The 19846-nt window shown below is 39.7% G+C and overlaps 1 protein-coding gene across 19 annotated transcripts in view; it reads left to right on the forward strand.

Moving 5' to 3' along the window:
* INPP4A (inositol polyphosphate-4-phosphatase type I A) overlaps window positions 1-19846 on the forward strand; it is a 119009-nt gene that overhangs the window by 19561 nt on the left and 79602 nt on the right. For 6 of the 19 annotated variants that reach the window (XM_085055206.1, XM_085055215.1, XM_085055167.1 and 3 more), the window contains exon 1: window positions 13356-13543. The exons of 2 other annotated variants lie outside the window; for them this stretch is intronic. The gene's annotated coding sequence lies outside the window, so the exon portion shown is untranslated. Of the gene's footprint in view, window positions 1-7993; window positions 8667-13355; window positions 13544-19846 lie in introns of those variants that run through there. 11 more of the 19 variants (XM_085055277.1, XM_085055240.1, XM_085055257.1 and 8 more) reach the window with 5 other exon arrangements.

Here is a 19846-nt window from a genome sequence, read left to right on the forward strand (position 1 = left end):
CAGACGTGGGGTCTCATCGCGAGACTACACGAGGCACGAACCCCCCCGAGGTTGGGGGGTTTAAAAAGGGGGAAACGCGGTCTCCAGGGGCGGGTCAGCAGGGGTGGAGCCAATTGGCTCGGGTACAGCAGGAATGAAAAGCGGGGCAGCAAATAATACACAACCAGGGGAGGGATACAATTGAACCAATGAGGGAACCAGGGAAACAGAACTTTCTGGACATGGGTGGCAACTGGGGCGGTAACAAGGCGAGGTAACAGAAACTTTTAACCAATAAACTAAAAGAAAACTTTCAGGGGGTGAGGTGTGGGAGGTTATACTTCATCCTCAGAGTCCTCAGACCAGGCAGCATTCCCTCCGGGAAGCTGCTCCACGTTGACAGCTGGCGTATGAGGCTCTGGGTCGGCCGGTTCGGATTGGCGAACCTCCACAAGTCCCTGAATATTTTTTATTCATTGCCAGATGGATTATTTCAGCCTTACACAAAGTTGAGCAATTCAGAGTTATATATAGTTATTGGTCAGTGCTTCCTAGCAGTTTTAAAGTTCTGAGGGGGACAAGTTTGCACAAGACGCCTGAGATGTTCATGACTGATAATGTGTGTTGGCTTTCTGCTCTTCCTGTGCTCAGAAGCACAAAACTTATGCATTGGGAAACTGACTTCTTCCTGTTTGTCACCCAGTCATACATATTGAAAACAGCTTGAAGTGGACCCTTGGTGTCTTTCTTGTGCTGAATAAGTATCACCAGCTCTGGTAAAGTTACGTGCAAAACAGGAAGTTATCTGACTGAAGTCAGTGTTTTAAATAACTTCTGTTAAAGAAATTACCTATAACTATAGGGAAAACTACTTTGTCCATGAGCACTTTTTAAAAATTAATTGAAATGAGTTACTAGAGGGAGAAGTGGAGGTGGCTTTGCTGCTTTGCTTGTGGATTTATAGCTCCAGAGGCATAATTGAGTAGAGAGCACCATGCAATGTAGCAATGCACAGAAGATGTCTTTGTCTTTTTAGAGGGAAATCTTGTATTGGCTGTTCTTCTGAGAGAAAAGCACTGTCCTGATGGGGGGAACTAGCTTACATTTTTTGTTTTGTGGCAACATGCATACTTCCTTTTGCTACTTGAACCCTAAGTATTTCTGTAGTATCCAGTCCAAGTGACTGTAATTGGATGCAACTACCTGCTGCCAGTGGTCAAAACTCCCTATTCAAGCTAGGCATAAACACTGGTGAAGTTTCAAATAACCCTGAGGTGGAGGTCCTTCTAATAGCATTCATGCACTTGAATTTTTGTGGTTCAGGTCTCCAAAGTTCTCACTGCTAAATCACAGAAGAGTAGAGATTGGCAGTGATGGTGACTTAATTTTAGAAGTCAGATCTGAGACTTTTGCCTAGTCTTGCAATGTTGGAAATTGGGCATTTGAGGAAAACATTGACTATCACACAGTTTATAGTTCCTGTACACTGTATTTGTCCATAGGTGCTTTAAAACTTCTGACTCTGCCCCAGCCTTGTGGCAACATCATGATAGAGGGTTTATCTTGTCTACGTAATGCTTCTCACAGTAGTTTCATCCTAATGTTTTTCTGCCTTAATTTTCTTTGCAAACATGCCTTTTCTTGATTTGATTATCAGTCTCTCTGTGCAGCATTGAGACAGATGTGGATGAGTATGGGCAGTAAGATGGGCAGGTCTGTACCTCTGTACTGTCCTCTTAAAAGTATTTGCTGAACTTACTCTAAAGAGATTGTTTTATTGTCCATGTAATTCATGTTCTAAATGACATCTTTTGAGAAACGTATTAAAGGATTTCTCCTAAATATGAGAGTTACTTCTTTGGCACAAATTTTGCATTGCTTAAAAGAATGCCAGGAGAAAACTGTTCCTGCTTTCACCTGTCTATAAGGATATATTTCAAACAGATAATTCTCTTGGAATGGTTTTATGGCAGCACTGTTTTAATAATTTGAAGGATGAAGCAGATATACTTGACAAAATAGAGCAAAATGACTAGAAAAACCAGCTGATTAATTTTGTGTTTTCACCCGCAAAGAAAGGTAAGGGTGATTATGGTGCATGTGTGCATAAGGGGTGACATTACCTTTAATTAGCCCCAAGTGTACAAGTTTCATCCTTTAGTACCCATATGTCAGACTGTATAGTGGAAAAATAGATTATGTTTTGTTTGTTCAAACAGCCAACAGGATAAAAAATATCCAGGAGATGCAATATTCTTTTGGATGTTTAACTGTGTAATCTCTGTCTAAAAGAAGACCTACCAGTCTAATTACGTATCTGAAAAATGATTTTGTCTTTTTTTTTTTTTTTCCTTTTTCTTTTGTGTTAGAGTTGTTAGCTCTCAGGCTTGTGAGACTGAGGGAAGAGAAAAAAGGGCTAACAGTAATTTCCTGAATTGTCTCATTTTTGTGCTTGCAGATGATAGTAGGAGCACTCTGGGACTTGATAACAGTTTAGAGATTAGCTTGGAGACATCCTGCTCTGCACCAGCTGCTCACAGTGCTTTCCCAAATTGAATACCAAGGATGCTCATGTCTTGCTGGGTCTGCTTTGGTACACAAATTGGGGTATGTTGAGTGTTATGTGAGCTAAAGACAGTTTTTCATTCTGCTGGTGCTGTTATTCTCCACAGTGCTGCATTTAAACCAGATTTGTCCTTTATTTCAGCTATTAATGTCTTTAGTTTTTAGAAACTAGACAGACTGGAATACCATAGTATTGCCCTCTATTTATCTACCTTTTTCACACCTTCCTCCGGTGTTCTTTGTACTTAGAGAAAACTGATGAATAGGAGATTTTGGAGGAAAATGGATGAGCAGCCCGCAAAACTTCCAAGATGTAAAAAGGCAAACCTGTTAGTTATCCTTTCCTCCTCTATTTGACATCCAGCTCTTCAAGAAGACCCTATACTAAGTAGCTGCTCAAAGTACAAAAACTAGTGTGTAGACTTAAAGAGGGCAATAAAAGGTAACTGCTTCTGGTGGCTGTGTTATAAATTTCAGGATGTTGATAATGGAGCATCATAGAAGGGTTAAACTTTGCAGTACCATTTTTTTCCTTTTTCTTTGTGGCTTCTGCAGTATTAGAGGCCAAACCTGCCATGGTGCCTTTCCAGGTCTGAAGCCTGTGCAGTAGAATATTCTGTGGGGGCTCTGCACAGCAGTTCTTCTGGAGTTACTGATATTTTTCTTCTTGATGGTTATTTTGCCAGTGCCACACATTTTTGAAAAATGGCACTAGAGCCAATTGGCAAAGTGACACTTGGAGAAAGCTGTACTTGCAATAAAGGAGTATTTCTGTCATGAGCCAAAAGGCCAGGAGTTTCAGGGATGGGGGGTCCAAAACAGCATCCAAACTCAGTCTATCACATGTTTTGTGTAACTGTGCTCCACCATGCTCAGAGATCCTGGAGGACTTGCATAGCTCTGTATTGCAGCAGCCAAACCTCTGAGCACTGCTTAATGCCCAGCCAGGAATTTCTGATTGAAGTGCTGCAAACTTGCATGGTGTTGCTTTCCCTTTATTCAGTATTATTGCCTGTATTACATTAAAGAGGCTAAGCAGACCTTAAATATTTCATGTGAAATAGCACTTGTTCTGATGTAAGAATTTTTTGTGTCATGGTAAGTAGTCAGTCCCCTTGAACAAGGAAGGGAGTGACTTTTGAAGCCTCTGACTCAGTAGAGGTTTAGTGTCACTTGAGTTACAGACCGTCAGACTCAAACTTTCAGATATGTTCATCAGAAAATGCCATTGGACTTTTTTCCAGACTGAAGCCTGTAGAGCTCTTCATGGCTCTTCAGACAGCTGTGTCGGTGGAAGAGGCCTTGCTGCTGTCAAGAAGCATAGTTAACTACAACAAAGTTTTGTGAACAGTCTTACAACTCTTCTGCCTAAATTCAAAACAAGAGACAGAGCTGAAAAAGTTTGGGTCTTTTCCCCCGAAGAATTGGCAAACTGTTTATGTTGCCAAATAATTCTTTTGTGAAGCTTTCCTGGTGATCTCTTCCCAGCTCTTTTTGTCTCCTCTCTCTCCTTTTACTGTCACAGCTTTCCCAGGCATCTCTCTTTTTGTTCTGAGCAGCCTGTCAATCAGTCAGCTCACTCTTGCCTGGGGAAATGTGTGCCTGTCTCTGCCTGAATCCCTCCTGTCCTGAATCCACCTCTTTGCATCTTTCTCCGTCACAGGGCCAACTGTGCTGTTTTTCCTGCCCTGCCACACTTTCCCCTAAGATGACTTGCTGTACACTTTTGTCATCACTGCTCCATTTCCTGTTCTCTAAACCAGTTTGCCCCATTAGCAAACCACCACAGTGTTATTAGCTTCTCTCCTTTCAAGACTATATGCTAAGAATTGCTCTCAGTTTGGTGTTAACTGGAACTCATATCCTGTTGATGGTAACATTGATCTTTGCCTTGCTGAGTCTTGATTCCCCAGCTCTGACATTTCCTCAGTTTCTTATGTTGTCTTCTGAAAAATCTCATACCTCACAGTCAGATTCTTCCCATCTATGTTCTATTTTGAGCTCTACTTCTACTGGATAGCTATTTAATTGAAGCCACTGCAGCATTTCTGTATATCTCCTGTGGAATTTTTTATTTGTTGGTAGGTCTGATTGGGGCATATTAGCACCAGCAGACTTCATCCTCTCTGCGGTTTTAGAGGGAAGCAATTGCCTTTATAGAGGTTGCAGCATATAAGTCAGCAGCAGCTCCTGCTTAGCTTAGGTGCTCTGAATTGCACTCTGCCTGTCTTCTTGCTGAGAAGGTAGAGAACACAGTACATTTTCTGACTTGTCTGGACATTCTTAATGTAGTCTATTCATCCTCCTCATTGTATGTAAGGGGTAGCATGAATTGTAGTAATTTTCAACCTATTAAAGCGATGAGAGGTGTACAGAATTTTAAGGCATGACTTTTTAGCTTTTTGGTTCTTAAATACTCCTTTATTCCTGGTTAGCAGGCTACATCTGTAGGAGGAATAAAAAGATTTGTTTCTTAAATGAAGTATTTTAAGTTCCCACTTTTTCTTTTCCTTTTTGTTTTCCTTAATGGGACATTTGTCAAAGAAAAACTTTACCTATTTCGTCTTTTTAGTACCTAAATTACAGGAGTTTGCACATTGGAGTAATAAACTTGAAAAGGCTTCAAACAAACTAAAAGATCAGAAGTAAGATACCAAAAATACATTGCTTCCCTGTGTGGAATTCTTTTTCATATGGGCAAACAATTATTATTTCCTTTTCACTCTCTTATATAGGTGTTGATTGGTACCAGTTTCATGCAAAATTTGTTACTATTTGTAAAAAGGCCCAGGCATGTCTTAATTATATTTTTTTAAACCTGCAGTCAGTTATTTTGTGAGAGGAAGGGTTTAAGGGGAATGAGCAGGTAGAAGAAATATGCCCCCTTTTGTACAAGAAAGCGGCTTGTGTTGACTACCTATTATAGTCTATAAAAATAAATTTTAAGCTTATTTACATTAAACTGACAGAGCATCAAGTCCTTTAGCCAGTATTTGTGTGGTTTCAACCTATTACAGGAATCCCTAAAAAAAGGCAGGTTATTTAGAAACTCTGACCAACAGTTGTTGCTAAAATCTTGTGCTATTCTAGACCCACTGTGAAAAAAAGAGACACTCATATTTACTAGTTTAGTGTGAGGATAGCTTTTACCTGTCCTTAATTTTAATGTTTGTTTCCTTTTCCATCTTAACTACAGTTGTAACACTGAATTACTGCCTGTGTATTTTAAGAGTCCTTCCACAGTTCTGGGTGTGGATCACATAGTTTCCATGCACTGTATTCTTCCTCTTTACTCAGCTTGCTCTCTCTGTTCACTATACATATAATCTGCAAATATTAATGTACTGTGGTATATTTCAGAAGGCCTTGCATGGAGAGTTACTAGAACTGTTTTTCCCACAAGAAATTAACAGAGAATTAATGCTATATTGGAATATAGCAGTCAATGAAGTATTTTCATACTACCTGTCTTTATGGCTCTTGCTGACTTGTACTGGTGATTTTGTGTTTCTAGCCAGGTCTGTTCTGTAAGTGTTCTTTATTTCTAAAATGATTTAATGAGTTTTTGAAATCCTCAGCTTGCAAAAGTGAATGTAGTTTGGAGTGCACCTATCTAGGAATGTGACTGTCATTTATTAAATAGCTCTTTGCAGAGTTCTACATTGACTAGAGTCAATCTCACAAGATTTGGATAGGAGATAAATGGGTATCTTCCTTCCAAAACAAGCATTATCCCAGAATTACGTAATAATACCCTAAAGAAAGCTTCTCCAATATTAGATGCGCTAATTAGAACTTCAGATTCTGTTCCCAAGACTCTTTGTAAAATGTCAGGCAAGTAATGAATAAAATCATGACCAGCTAAGTGAGGCAGGCCCTAGAAACTTCTGTCTCTGAGCCTCAGACTCAATCTGCTTCATTCTTCCATTTGAAAAAACCAAAACAATAAAACGCAGCTATCTAGTCCCCCGCCCCCCAAAAACCCAAAATGTGCTGGGGGAAGGAAAACCAGCCTTCCTGTGGTTTGGGTTAAAAGCTGTGAGGTGATCTAGAGAGCAGGTAATGGGGATAATGTAACCTAATCTCCAGGTGGATGCTTTTTCTCTATTCTCACCCTATCTCAGATGCAACATGCATGCCAAGAGACCTGTCCTTTTCACCAAACTAGTCTCTGTGTGAAGGAAGCCTTGGTTCTGTAGCCCAGCCAGGCTGGAAAGGACAGCTGCAGCTCCCAGGCGTGCAAAATGGGCTGTGAACATTGCTAGGCAAGCACAGGAGCAGCCATCAATTCCAAATAGCTGAAGTACATCACAGACAGAAGAAGAAAAGATATCTGTCTGTGATGGAAGTGGGAGAGGTTAATAGAAACTACATGTTTATTGTCTATATATTATAAAAAGATGATGCTGGTAATCTTACCAGTTTAGATTGGTGCAGTTTAACTATGAACAAGAAGCTGTATGTTAACATAAAATTCAAGGTCTCAAAGTCTTTTCCCAAAACACTGTATGATGCAAACATCTGTAATCTCTGGTCTCACTTTAGTCACCAAGTCATGAGACCTTTTACTATACTAGAAAGTGAAAATAGTCTAAACATATGGCAATATGTTAATGCATGCTTGTGGATTATACATAAACAAGTGAAACTAATTGAAAAGAAAAACAGAAACCCATCACAGCACTGATATATCACCTGCTCTTCCAACAGATACATGGAAAAAGATGTCATAACTGGTGGGTCTGTTTGGGGCAATCTCTTTTTATGTACGTGACAGAAAAGAAAATTGTTTATTTAATGATATTCTGAATCTATTTTTTTTTTTACTCATTATTACTTGCCTTCTTTTACTGTCTCTGTAGGTTTGCTGGTTTGGAGTCGACTGTTCTTAGAATAAGACATGTAGCCTTTGACATTAAGATTTTTTGAAATCCCATTAGAAACACCAAAGTGCTTCTTTTAGTGAGCTTTTTTCTGTGACCTAATTTTAGGAAAAATCCCAAATGATCTCAAGTCAATTAAGTTCTGAATGTCAAAATTTAGATTAATCATTTAAACATGCTTCCATTATCAACACTTTTAATAAGCTTTTCCACCTTGGGCCCCCGCTGGATGCACAATTCAACATGCACAGTACCTTAATCTTTGAGTGGCCCCGTTGATTATTTGGTGGCATTAATCTGGACAATAATTTGCAGTGCACCACAAATTCATAATGACTTAAAAGTTGTGAGCTTGCAGATTACTCTTTATGATTGGATTGTTTCCTAATATATTTTGAAAGAATCTTGAGAGAGAAGAAAAACGGTTTAACTGCATGGCCTTTCATTTTATTAGATTTTTACTGGACAACATACATTTGGGGACCCTCTTAGCATTTTGTGAAGTGCTGTATTACACTGTACTAACAACAGGTTTTTTGTTGTTTTTTTTTTTTTGTTTTGCGCAGTGGAGGCAAAGAATGGCAGAAATAGGGATAAGAGAATGAAGCCCATAAACATGTCTAGATGGGCAGTTACTGTTCATGGCCTTAAATTAGAAAGTGATCGAAAGATGATTTCCCTGCTGAAAATAGGGACTGATTAACTTGCAAAGGACTACAGATGACATGTCAAGACATGACAAAGCATTAGAAATGTTATGCAACCACAGAAATCTTGCATTACAGCTGCTCTTTCTTTGTGCAAATGAGGAGTAAATTTTGTAACAAATGCTGCAGGAATAGCATCATCAAAAATATCCAGCTTTGCATTCAGTTTTACTGGGTTTTGGTTTGGTTTGCCCAGTGCAGCAGATGGTACTGGGAAAACAATAAGTCTTTGCATCGCCTTTCTCCAGCATTGACAATTGTTCTTTCCGAGGCATTTGAAGAACCTACCAGTCATAGCTCATCAGCATGAGATCTGCAAGTCCTGCATTGTGAAGACAACAGGAAAAACTTCAGTCTGAAAATGTATAGAGTATATTGAATCAGCAAAATGAGTGGATTTAGAGAATATCTATCAGTGTACAGAATTTTGTTAGACAATGTGAAGAACCATGATGTCTAAGTCAGACGTGCTTGCCTCAAAATGAGTTTATGCCTGGGTTTGTTTATGTGTTTCTTTTCTTAGGATTCACAGGTCAGTATTCAATTGGAGAATTGAATTATTGAAGTATGAGAATTGAATTGAAAAAAAAAGAATTGAAGTATGGGAGCAAAAAATGGGCATGCTGGTTTGTAACAGAGAGGTAGTTGTGCATTGTGTAGGAAAATAAAGATTGTTTGGAATTGGAAACTTGTGTCTATATTGGTAGAAATTTTAATATTCTTGGAAGCCTAGGGACACCAGGTGTGTTCTAACATGCTTTCTCTGTTATCCAAAGTGAACCCTATGCCATGTATGTAAGATTTGAGATTGCAGATGCTTCTGCACTTGCCCTGTACTTGGGTTTTTTTAGGAAAAAGCAGAGCTCTGAAAATAAGAGGAATGAGAATGGGCACACAGTAATTGCAAATGGTGCATTGCTTGATTATCAGGTTTAATGTGTCATTAGGGTCTTGCTGACCTTTTCTGTCGATGCAAAACATGGGCAGATGTTAGCATTAGAGGGAAAAAGAGAGCAGAAGTGGATAGATGTGAGCAGGCTGGCTGCCAAAAGATCAGCTGACACTATGCTGACATCAAGTGCAATCTGGAGAGTCCTTCTCACCCAAGCAAGCCTTTGCAATGTATCGTCAGGAGCTGCAGCAGTGTCTGTAAACCAGTCTCTCATCTGGTCAGTACATCTCTGTTGCTATGAGATATATTGTCTTTGTCTTGCTTTGGCTGATTTCTCTGATCTCGGTCTCTGCAGCTTGTTGTTTCATCTGCTGAGAGCACAATTAAGAGGAAATGGGCATTTAGGTTGTCTTTTGCATTTTCACTGGATGTGCAGAAGTACTTCCCTCCGAGATCTGCATGCAGTGTGTTACTGACAGCTTGTCACTTTGTTGTCTCTTCCCAGTGCAGGCTATGTAGCTTTGGGTTGTTAGGCAGTAATAAAAAATACATTTTACGTGGGTCATAGCTATAGCAGTAACTTGAGGAGGTGGTCTCAGTGAAGAGATGTACTCGTGTGGTAGAAATGGTTTCCCACAGCCTCTTGTGGGTTGCTTTGCTAACTGCTTTTTAGAGAGGACTGCAAGATGCTAGGGAATGGTGGATGATGTAGTGAAGGTAAAAAGTTCAACTGCTAGAGTGTGTCCTGTTATTTATCTTCAGAAACCTTGAGAGAACTGTGGTAAGTGCATCCTCTTCCCTCCCCCCACACCCAATCACTAAAGATCTGCTTTCATGTGTGGCTTCCTCTATTCATTGTCTGTGCAGGGTAAAGATTCTGCTTCTGACGCTTTTCCCAGCAGGAGTCTTAATTTACCTGAGAAACAAACAGTGCTTTTGTCACGGCATATCAAAATACCCATGGAAGGTAATTAGATGGAAGAAAGGAACCTGCTAGTGAGATGCACCAAAAGGGAAGTCTGATAGTCTAGTGAGCAAGACACGGAGATGTACTTTCTGCATTTTGCTTTGCTGCAGACATGTGTCAAGTCAGTTGCTGCGTTTGTAAGATAATGCAAAAAATATTTATCCTCTCAACTTTTTGCCTATATGTATTTTCAAATACATGCTCCTTTTGCAGTGCATGTCCTCTGCTGTGTGTGTGCATAGTGCTCACTTCCATGTATGGCTGCTCACGGGTACTTTGGAAAGTACTGTTATGCCCATGTCAATGCTAAAGGGAGTATGAGCCTGTTCAGGAAATTAGCTCTGCTTTTCATCTCGAAAATGTGTGTCAGTGCTCCTCAAAAATTAGTATCTCTGAACTCCCACCTTTTCACAGGGCTCAGAAAAACAAGACTACAAAACATTAGGATGCAGCAGAGAGTGTAGCTGTTGGAAAGATGACTGGAAAGCTAGGAGGGTGAGGGTGGAAGGAGGGACTATGAGTATTGGCAGTGGTCCTCAGTCCGCTTCTGTTACTCTACTGAATCAGGAGCCAGGTCTGTCCTTGTAGAAAATGAATGCTTTTAATTTTTTTTTCCATTGCCTTCCCACCCCCACCCCCGGACAGTATAACCTAAGAAGAAGGAGGCTCAGAAGCTGGAGTAGAGGTTTGTGCTCTCAGGAAGGACAATCTGAGCTTTCATGAGAAAGCAGATTTATGAGAAATCTGACAATCTGGAATAGGCTGTGGGAAACCATTTCCACCATTGCTGGCTTAATGATGACTTCAAAAAAAAATTCCAAACAAACTAATTCCTTGAGACAGGGAGATGATGAAGAGGAACAAGATTCTTGAGCCTAGTGCCATTTGAATAGGTACTATAGAAAAGCCTTTGTTTGCTTGTTACCTAAAGGTGAAAAGGGAAAAAATATTATCTGTAGACCTGAAAGAGTGTATAATAGTCTACACTGCCTCTTAATGCAGAGTCTCTTGCAGCAGTGTTTGGTTCAGCAGGCTGTAACTAAATTTCTGGTCAAGATTTCAGTCACATCTGTGTACATTTACTTCTGTTGAGGTAAAAATTGCTTTAGGTCTTCCCACTTTTCAAATCCCTAATACAACCCCTTTCTACTGCAGAAGATCCAGCAAAAATAGACTGATCAATTAAACAACAGGAAACTGCTGTTTACAGCAGCTAAAGCGCATCTGATTTGGAGATGAGGTCATTTGCAGCTAAGGCCAAGTATATGCATTTTACACGGTGGGTGTTCGGTCTTCATGTGCTTTATCTCTTTTACGCCTTTAAAACAGCTCTTTTCTTTGAGTCTGCTTTGATCCAAATCTACGCTCTTAGCTGGACAGCAGCACAAATTTGAATGTAGATACACAATTTCATGCCATACATTTTAAAGCAGATAAACAAAAACCACAATTCCCCACCTCCCAAAAGAAACCGTCCTCCAACCCCCAGACATGTGAAGTATCATCCAGTTTTGTCTTCTTCTCTGCCTGTGTCACAGAAGCCATTTGGACCATGTTAGTTTTCGTGATTAAAATCTCAGGGGTCTTGGTTTGGTTTTTTGTTGCTGCTGTTGTGCTTTTTGTGTTTTTTTTTTTTTTTCCCTGGCATGTTATGGTCTTTCACATCCTCTTGCCTATTCAAGCATTTATGACATGAAAATAAAGCCCTGGAAGCTTGACAGGAGCAAAGATTCACTATCATTAGTAAACTGGGGAAAAGGATGGGATTCATCAGAAGATTTTCCAAGTGATAGGATACTAATGGTTTTAGGGGAAAGAGTTTAATAGATATGAGCTCTTCTTTATCCCTCTTATTTATGGGATCTCCATGACCATGCTTCAAGGATTGTTTTGCTCAGCTTGATTCCTTCTCATCTCTTGATCCCTGCCAAGGCAGTGTTCTTGGCTGCTTTGAGATACATGGAGTAAACATTTGCCATCAGTAGTACAAAGTTTGTTCAGCAGTTCTAACAACCAGATACAGTACTGAAGAGTGCTGTGCACATACTTGGTTTGAGTGGGCAGGGCTACCTTTCTTTTGACTGGGCTTTGAAAAAGAAAGATTTCTTTAAAATGACAAAATACACAGACCCATGAAAGTCATGCTTTGATATTAGCCTTTCCATGAGAAATCTCAACACAAATCTGTTCATCTGGGCAATAGCCAGCTGGACATTTGCTAAGTATGAGGAAAGATGTTCAGCTGTAAATGCTTTGACATAAACCAAGTGTTTTTTTCCCAGATTATCTGGGATGTTTATATGAAAGGCTGTTTCATGGGTCTATGCATTTTGATGGCATCGTTCCTTGAGCCAGCAGCTTCTTTTGACAATACTTGCTTGATTCATCCCGCTGTAATTTGTTTCCTTGTGCTTAACCTGATGGCTCAGTAGTAGATGGCTTTATCTGCCTCTTTTGAAGGCTGAACTGTTAAATACTGAAACTGCTTAGTATAACATGCCTTTTGGAAATGAGTGTGAGCAGTACAGCATTGCATATCAACTGTGTCCAGCATTAAGTGCGTAACTTTGGCTTTATGGTGCCTGTTCTCAGTTGCTCATGGTGGGGAGGCTAGCAGGCCTGGGAAATAAATATGTGATCAAAATGCTTCTTTGACTAGTTATCAGTGCCTAGTGAGATGGATGGCTATGGGGGACGCTGCCAGAGCTCAACCCTAAACCCAAATGCATTGTTCCTGTTTGTAATTCTCTTTTCCTGTAGGCTCTTTTCCCTGCTAAACTGGTGCCAGGCACACAGCATTTCTGCTCTTGTGCATCCCTTCCTACGATCTTTCCTACAGTTCTTTCATCTCACTGCATTTGACACCAAATTTGCCCTCCCCAGAGTGATTAATGAAATCAGAGACACTTTGCTATGAAGTTGTCACGAATAAATGGATATTGCCCAGACTCAATACTTTCATTTTATAGTGTTTCCTGTGTTTTTTGAGTTCTGTCCCTATGAGCCCACAGGTATGCTGTAGTCACACATCACCTGACATACCATGGTATTAACTTGGTCTGCAGAGCAAGCTTTTGCATTCATGATAAATACATTTATCGGTGAAAAAGCAGAATTGCTATTATGGGGGAAAAAACCCAAACTCCAAAACAAACAAACAAACCAAAACCACCCAACCCTCGAAGATTATGCAGAGGATTAAATCCAACTTTTGCTGAAAGCAAGCTGGGGCAGTCTGCAGGCACACACAAGAGACACAGGCAGGCAGCGAGGTGCCTGTGTGATAGGGAGCAGGAGCAAGAGGAAGCCTTGAAACTTAAACTCCTCCTGCAGCTCTGCATCTGCTCTGAGTCACTGCTATGACTCACACTGACAGCGTTCACGTTAGCTAGCGCTCAGATGGAGCAGCTCTGGCAGCAGAAGAAGCAGGTTGTATTATTGATTACCTGCTGCAGCAGACAGTTGCACCAAGATTTCTTTTTACGAGCACAGATGAAACAGAGGAAGCTCTACTGAGCACTGCTACTATTAGTAGTATTGTTTTCTTAAGGTAAGAATGCCTGTTTATTTCCTAGAGAAATGTACGAAAGGGAATTTGGAGCTTGTGAAGACTGAATTTCTGTTGCTGTTATTCTCAGGGGATGCTGATCTTTGGAGCTGCGTTACTGCAAAGCTTTGTCTCGACTATTTGCTGTGCCATATGGAGAATCATATGGCTAATGGGCAGTGCTCGTCCTAGGAAACAAAATAACTACATTCTCATTCATTGATGTTATGTAAGGCATGGCAGCCATGTTAAGGACAGAAGACCTCTTTTGAAGAAACTGCTGCTAGATGGTAGGGCAAGGAAAACAACTAGTTGTTAAGCAGCTCTCTGTTCTTTGTAGAGTGATGCAGTTCTCTGCTTCTTGCTTACTGAATTTCTGTGTTAATAGAATAAAAAAATCAGCTGCATTAGAAGTAGCAAAATAATTGTTTACCTTTAGAATCACTGTGTTGTTTTGCCTTCAGCATTCAGGCTGGCACTTTGCATGTGATCCGTGCACTGCCTGGATGTAAACAGTTATTCAAATACTATAAATGGTACTTCCAGATATTGGGGTGATTTTCATCTTGTGCCACTAAAAGCCCATATATATGTGTGTGTGTGTGTATATCCTGTTTGGGCAGCTATGTGAAAAAAATGATGTATATTCTAGTTAGTGTTGACATATGCAGAGTAGGTAAAATGTTTGTTTGTAGTGGCTTTAATGCCGTTTTATTCATTTTGGTGCTATAATTTTAATGTAGGTTAGACTGGTATCGCTTATTATGCTCACATAGAATCCACTGAGTCCTGAGCATTTTGTATTCCCCACAAGAGATTTTATAAGCTAGGGATTCTGGTTTTGAACTGCAGTAGTGAATTTGTCTTAATTTCCTTTTTTCTTTTCTCCCCCTCCCCCCCCCCCGCCATTTATTTTGGTTTTGCAAAGCAGTGTCCTTATAAAGTGCATCTTACAGTGAGGCTGGCAGCTGCTTTCAGTAATAAGGGAGCCAGATCACTTGTGTTTATTTTCAGAATGAGAGAACGAGGGTGTTTTCAAAACCTGATCATTTACTGACTTACTTTCAGGTACTTGAAATTACCACTCATTTCCTTGTAGAATTTACATAAAAGTGACCACTTCTCTTGAAGAAGTGCAGTGCTCTAGTAGCAGCATTTAAAAATGACAGCATACTTTTGGTTCTTCTTCTCTTTGCTAGTTTATAGCCTTTGCTGATGTACAGTATTTTCATTGCTATGAATTAACCAGCGTTGGTGTTACTTTCTCTTTTAGAAAAAATTAGTTTTCTTAATAAAATTGAAAGTAAGGTCTGGTAGTGCATTTGTAGTATCTTTACACTTCTGGTGACATCCACTTGGGAAACTACAGTGTGCAAGGAGCTTTTAAAACAATGTCAGTCATGGATGCCTGACTCCCAGAGGAAAAATTTTATTGACTAATTTTAATTACATTTCTGATATAAAATATTTCTCATGTTACAGCATTATAAATGCAAACTAGTTTAAAGAGTGTTAGGGCTGGTTTTGGAACTGTTCACTAGCAAAGTTCTGGTACAGGACAGTCTCCTTCCCCTCCCAAATCCAAACAAGTAGAAATAAAACATTCTTTACAGTCTTAATTCTTCCACTGATTTGTATCTGAATTATTGTTTTTTGTTGTGTTGGAAGTGTGCTTGCCTTCAGAATTGCCCTTAAGTAAGCATTTAGATTTTAATTCTGTATTATGTCAGAAGAAATAATTTATTATGATAAAACTCAATTATCTTCAGTTTCGTTTACATAATTCCTTTATTTTAACACATTGTGGACATAGTTAAATAATTAATGTAAGAGTTTTCAAAAGACATTTCAAGAACATGCTTAACATGTGGAAAACAGAATGACAGCCTCTGAATCAACACAAACCTGAAGACATCCTCTCCATTCTATTTGTCCATAGTCTCTTTGTGTAAGAGCTGACCACCAGAGAGAACTCCCTCTGATTCATGTCATCCTCATGCTGCCTGCCGTGTCCCTCTGTCTGCTTGCTGGGATGCCACTAAGTGAAAAATAATGTAGCTGAAAAAAGAACGAAAAAGTCCAGTCTTGTCAGGTAGCTAGACAGTTTGCTTTATGTGAGTTGGAGAACTTCTGGAAAAAAATGGAATTCTAGTGGTGATTGCTATGATACTATATCAATAATTACGTGCCTTCTTTGGGGGATACATTAGCAAGTTACAACAGAAAACTTAAATATCCAAGGTAGGAGAGATTTGTGCAGGGAAGTGATCATATCTGTGTTATGAGCAAAGGAACCAGCTGCATTTGATCATTCTATGCAGGGATTTTGTAGTAAGTACAATAGGGCTTGTCAATACCTGCTCTCTAGGCACCCTGAAAGTTGGGTTTTGTTACCTTAAGATGGCTTTGTATTAGGCTGCAAAGGTAACAAGTGGCAGAAGCTATTGGGATTATTTCACTGGTACTTTTGGCAGGACTTGAATTGGGAGAGTTCATGATCTCTTTGGCCTTTCTCTTCTGTAAATCCAAACAGAAGATCTCAGCTCTCTGTTCTCCCCTCCTGTTCCTAACCTACAGGATGTCATGTCTGTTTTCTCATCTCTGCATTACTACAGAACCATGCTTTGTTATCTTTGCCATCTCTAAAGCTTTTGTGAACTTCCTGCTGAAATTCAAGCTCCCTTTTTGATTCTCACTTCAGCTACTCTGGTGTAACTTGTTTAAGGATTCTCTCCCCTTGGTAGGTTTTCTGTCTAGGAAAGCCTTGAGTGGTACAAAGCCACAAAGCTCACGTAATTCAGCACTTCCCTTTTGCTCCTTGTGCTGCTTGTGTTGCAAACAACAGGTGGGGTGTTCAGCTGCCCTTCATTTGTTTCTTCCTTTGTAAAAACTGCTTGTTTTTTGGTGGCTTCTTTTGTGGCCATGCTCTAACAATGTTACTCTGAGCCCTTTGTCAGCCTTCCTGGCAGCTGGGGAGCCGTGCTGCTGGATTAATTCTGAGCTCTTGTGCTGGTCTCTCAGTCCTTGAGCAGAAGTTTCAAAACAGACAGTGGCATCATCCTTGGGCATGTTGTTCTACCTCTCCCTGCTGTGACAGAGGGAAATGACTGCAGGAAACACAGCTGTTGCTGAGGGTAGTAAGAGGAGAAATGAGAGCCCTGGAGTAAATAAAGCATTTCTCCAAAATTGTTGAAGCTCTGAGACCGTTAGTGGGAGGAAGCATTTACTCTCTTATTTTACACAAAAACTGCATCTGCAATGATTTCTAACTAGCCTTGTTAAATGCCTGATGAAGAACTTAGGGGAAATCCAATCCTGTCATTGCAATTACTTTATGTGAGTCATCTTTAATATGGGTGATTTTTTAAAAATTTTATTATTATTACAGTTTTGGCTAATGATCAACCCAAACTGGACCACCGCTGTATCAGAAGCTGAGTTTTACACTTTCTATTTTCAAACAGGAATTTGAAATGGAGGGAGGGGAAACATTTGTATGAGTTGGGTTTTTTCCCAAGTTTTTATTTCTTTTTTTGCATGTTTGAAATAAACCCATGTAAACTGGAGTTATATTGGAATAAAATCCTTGCATATGAGCTGTATGATTAGCACCATTTGCAATACTGAGCCATCTAGCTTGTTGGAGAACTCCTCTTTTTATTTGTGTAATTTTTAGAGATGACAATTTTTACATCAGTTATTTTCGGTGTCTTATACAGAGGGCATCTCTTTGGCCCCTTTCCCTGTTTTCTGAAATCTTGTGGGGGTTAGATTTGTTGCCTGGTTTTAAAGAGGAGGGGGGAACAAGCTGTTCAATCATTGTTTATACTGTGTCCTGAAAAGCTCTTCACTTAATCCTGGAGCAGTTCAAGCAGGGGGACACAGAGGGAGGCGGTGAAAATATTCTTTTTGCCCTGGAGAGCCTGAACTCTTAGAGGGGCTCCCACCTCATTGTGTTGCACGAGCTTTTGCATCGCACAGAAAAAGTAATGGTCTCGGTTTTTGTCTGTTTAAACCTTTGTGTATTTTTAAGATAGTGCTAGTTTAAGTAAAGAGTGAAGAGTCCAGCCTATACTCTGAATATAATAATGATGGTCCTTTCATTTGCCTTCAGGGTCTGAGTTTCTACTTCACTTCATGACTGGAGTCCCCCTGTCCTGCTCCAGAGTCAGGGCCAGTGTAAGGATGAGGATAGTTCATTTTGCTCTGGTTAAATGAGATTATGGCCTGGATTGTGATGGCATGTTATTTCAGTGCAGAATTCTCCTTGTATTTTATAGGGATGCAGAAATCTGGGATTAGCTCAGTTTTCATTTCAAATTGATGCTTTGCCTTTAAAGCAGCAGAGTACCTCTGACTGTTGTTCGAGCTTAAATAAACAGCAGCTAATTGATAGGTTTGATGTCTCACATAACTGTGAATTGACCTTCGATGTTCAGGTGAAACACAGTTTAAAGGAGTGGGTTCATGATCCTTAATTCAAATTTACTTTTTAGATAAATATTTGATAGTGCCAGATGGCAAAGCAGCTACAGGCAGAGGTGAATAATAGAGCATACAGGTTATTTGGGCAGCAAATCTGCTGTTAAAAAAAAAAAAATACAGCACTCCAATATTCTGGATTGCACTAAATAACAGTAACTTTATCAGGTTTCCTGTGTGTGATAGGTGAGTGAATTATAAGTCCCATATTCCTGAAATAATATGGGACTTATAATTCCATAGCAGGAATATAATAATATTCCTGCTATAAATGATTTCTTCTGTCCCATTTCAGAAATAGACACAAATGGTCTGACTTTAGAGCATAAGATTTATTTTTTTCCTGGCTTCAGTGTTATTTCTGTGAAGCAGTTGGGAGGGCATCTCCTGACAATGTATGGACCAAAATAGTAAAATGTTGATTTGTGTAAAGCACATAGAAGGACATGAAATAAGCAATTCCATGCTGACAGTGTCTACTGTTGTCTCAGGAAAGCAAGAAGAGCTCTTTTGAGCTCTGTATGATACTATGGAGGATTTATATGAAAGGATTGTGTCACAAGTATTACTATCACTAAATATTAGTATCATGGCTCTAAATCCATGACATTAATATGCATGCAACTGAGTTGGCTAGAGTGAGCTTTTTCTGTCATAAACTCTCTCTCAAATGTGGGTGTCTGGGAAAAGTTGACTTTCAGTTGTATTTTGGTAAACAGGAGGTAGTGAGTAATAGGAAGAATGTGGCCTGTGTGGTTTTGCCTATATAAGAGAGATTTCTCATCATTGTCCTATAGCTTTTTATATTCTGATGAGAATGTGATATTGCACTGCTGATACTTCTATAGGACTCTGATTTTGCACAGAAAAGATGCATGGAAAAGTGATTATTCTTTTGCTGGTACATGGTGAGACTGAGTGCATTAGGATAGTGGAAAGAGATGAGCACCTTCAGCATACAGAGAGTGGGGGGGCTGTTTGGGCACATGGAAGGATAAACTTCCACTGTCGCAGGGGGAGTGTGAAGGAAACAGCTCCCTTTTTTTGTGTGGAAATGAGGGAAGGCTGCCAGCATCTGTGTGTATGTGAACTGAGGAAGGGAGGGGTTTGACTTCAACACCCATGTCTCAGTTTTTACTTCCTTGTGAATGCTTTGCCTTTTTTGTGGGACACAAGTATTTCCTAATAGCTCAGGAAGAACCACATGGATTTTTCTGTGTTTATTAGTGGGATTTATATTTCAGATTTGTAAACATCACCATAGTCTTTAATTTCATGAAAAATCAAAATGTCAAAAGAGGCCACCAGTAACATTTTATCGAGGGCTAGAAAAAATTTGGCTCATGTAAGAATTGTCTCTTTAAAAACCAGGGGTGTCTTTAAATAGAAATTTTATGTAAAATTTAGCAGAAAGGCAAATGGAGGGCAGAACACTTGCCAGTGAAGATCTGCTTAGCTGGTGTTATATTTGTGATAAGTAGGAGACAAGAACTCTAGTAATTCAACTCAATTTGTGTGAAGATGTGATCCCCCTTCCTGTCATAAGCAAACATCCAGAATAAACGGGAAGAGTGGTTTCATCGTAGCACAGTGCTTTATTGTCACTAGCAACATTTGCAGACGTCTAAAAGGTTGCTCAGAAGGTATGTGTCAAATAGGCATTTGGGAGGGCTGTGGTAGCTGATGAAGAATGTTGTGATGTGCAGCATTTATTTTTGAAAGTATGACATCTTTCCCAACTTCCTTAGAACCTGCACATTTTTTCCCCATTCCTTTATGATTCATATCTCTGAGACTCAAGAAAACAACCTTCACCGTAAACAT

Source organism: Lichenostomus cassidix, chromosome 1, assembly GCF_008360975.1.
Source record: "Lichenostomus cassidix isolate B80296 chromosome 1, HeHo_3.0, whole genome shotgun sequence".
In the NCBI taxonomy this organism is placed as follows: domain Eukaryota; kingdom Metazoa; phylum Chordata; class Aves; order Passeriformes; family Meliphagidae; genus Lichenostomus; species Lichenostomus cassidix.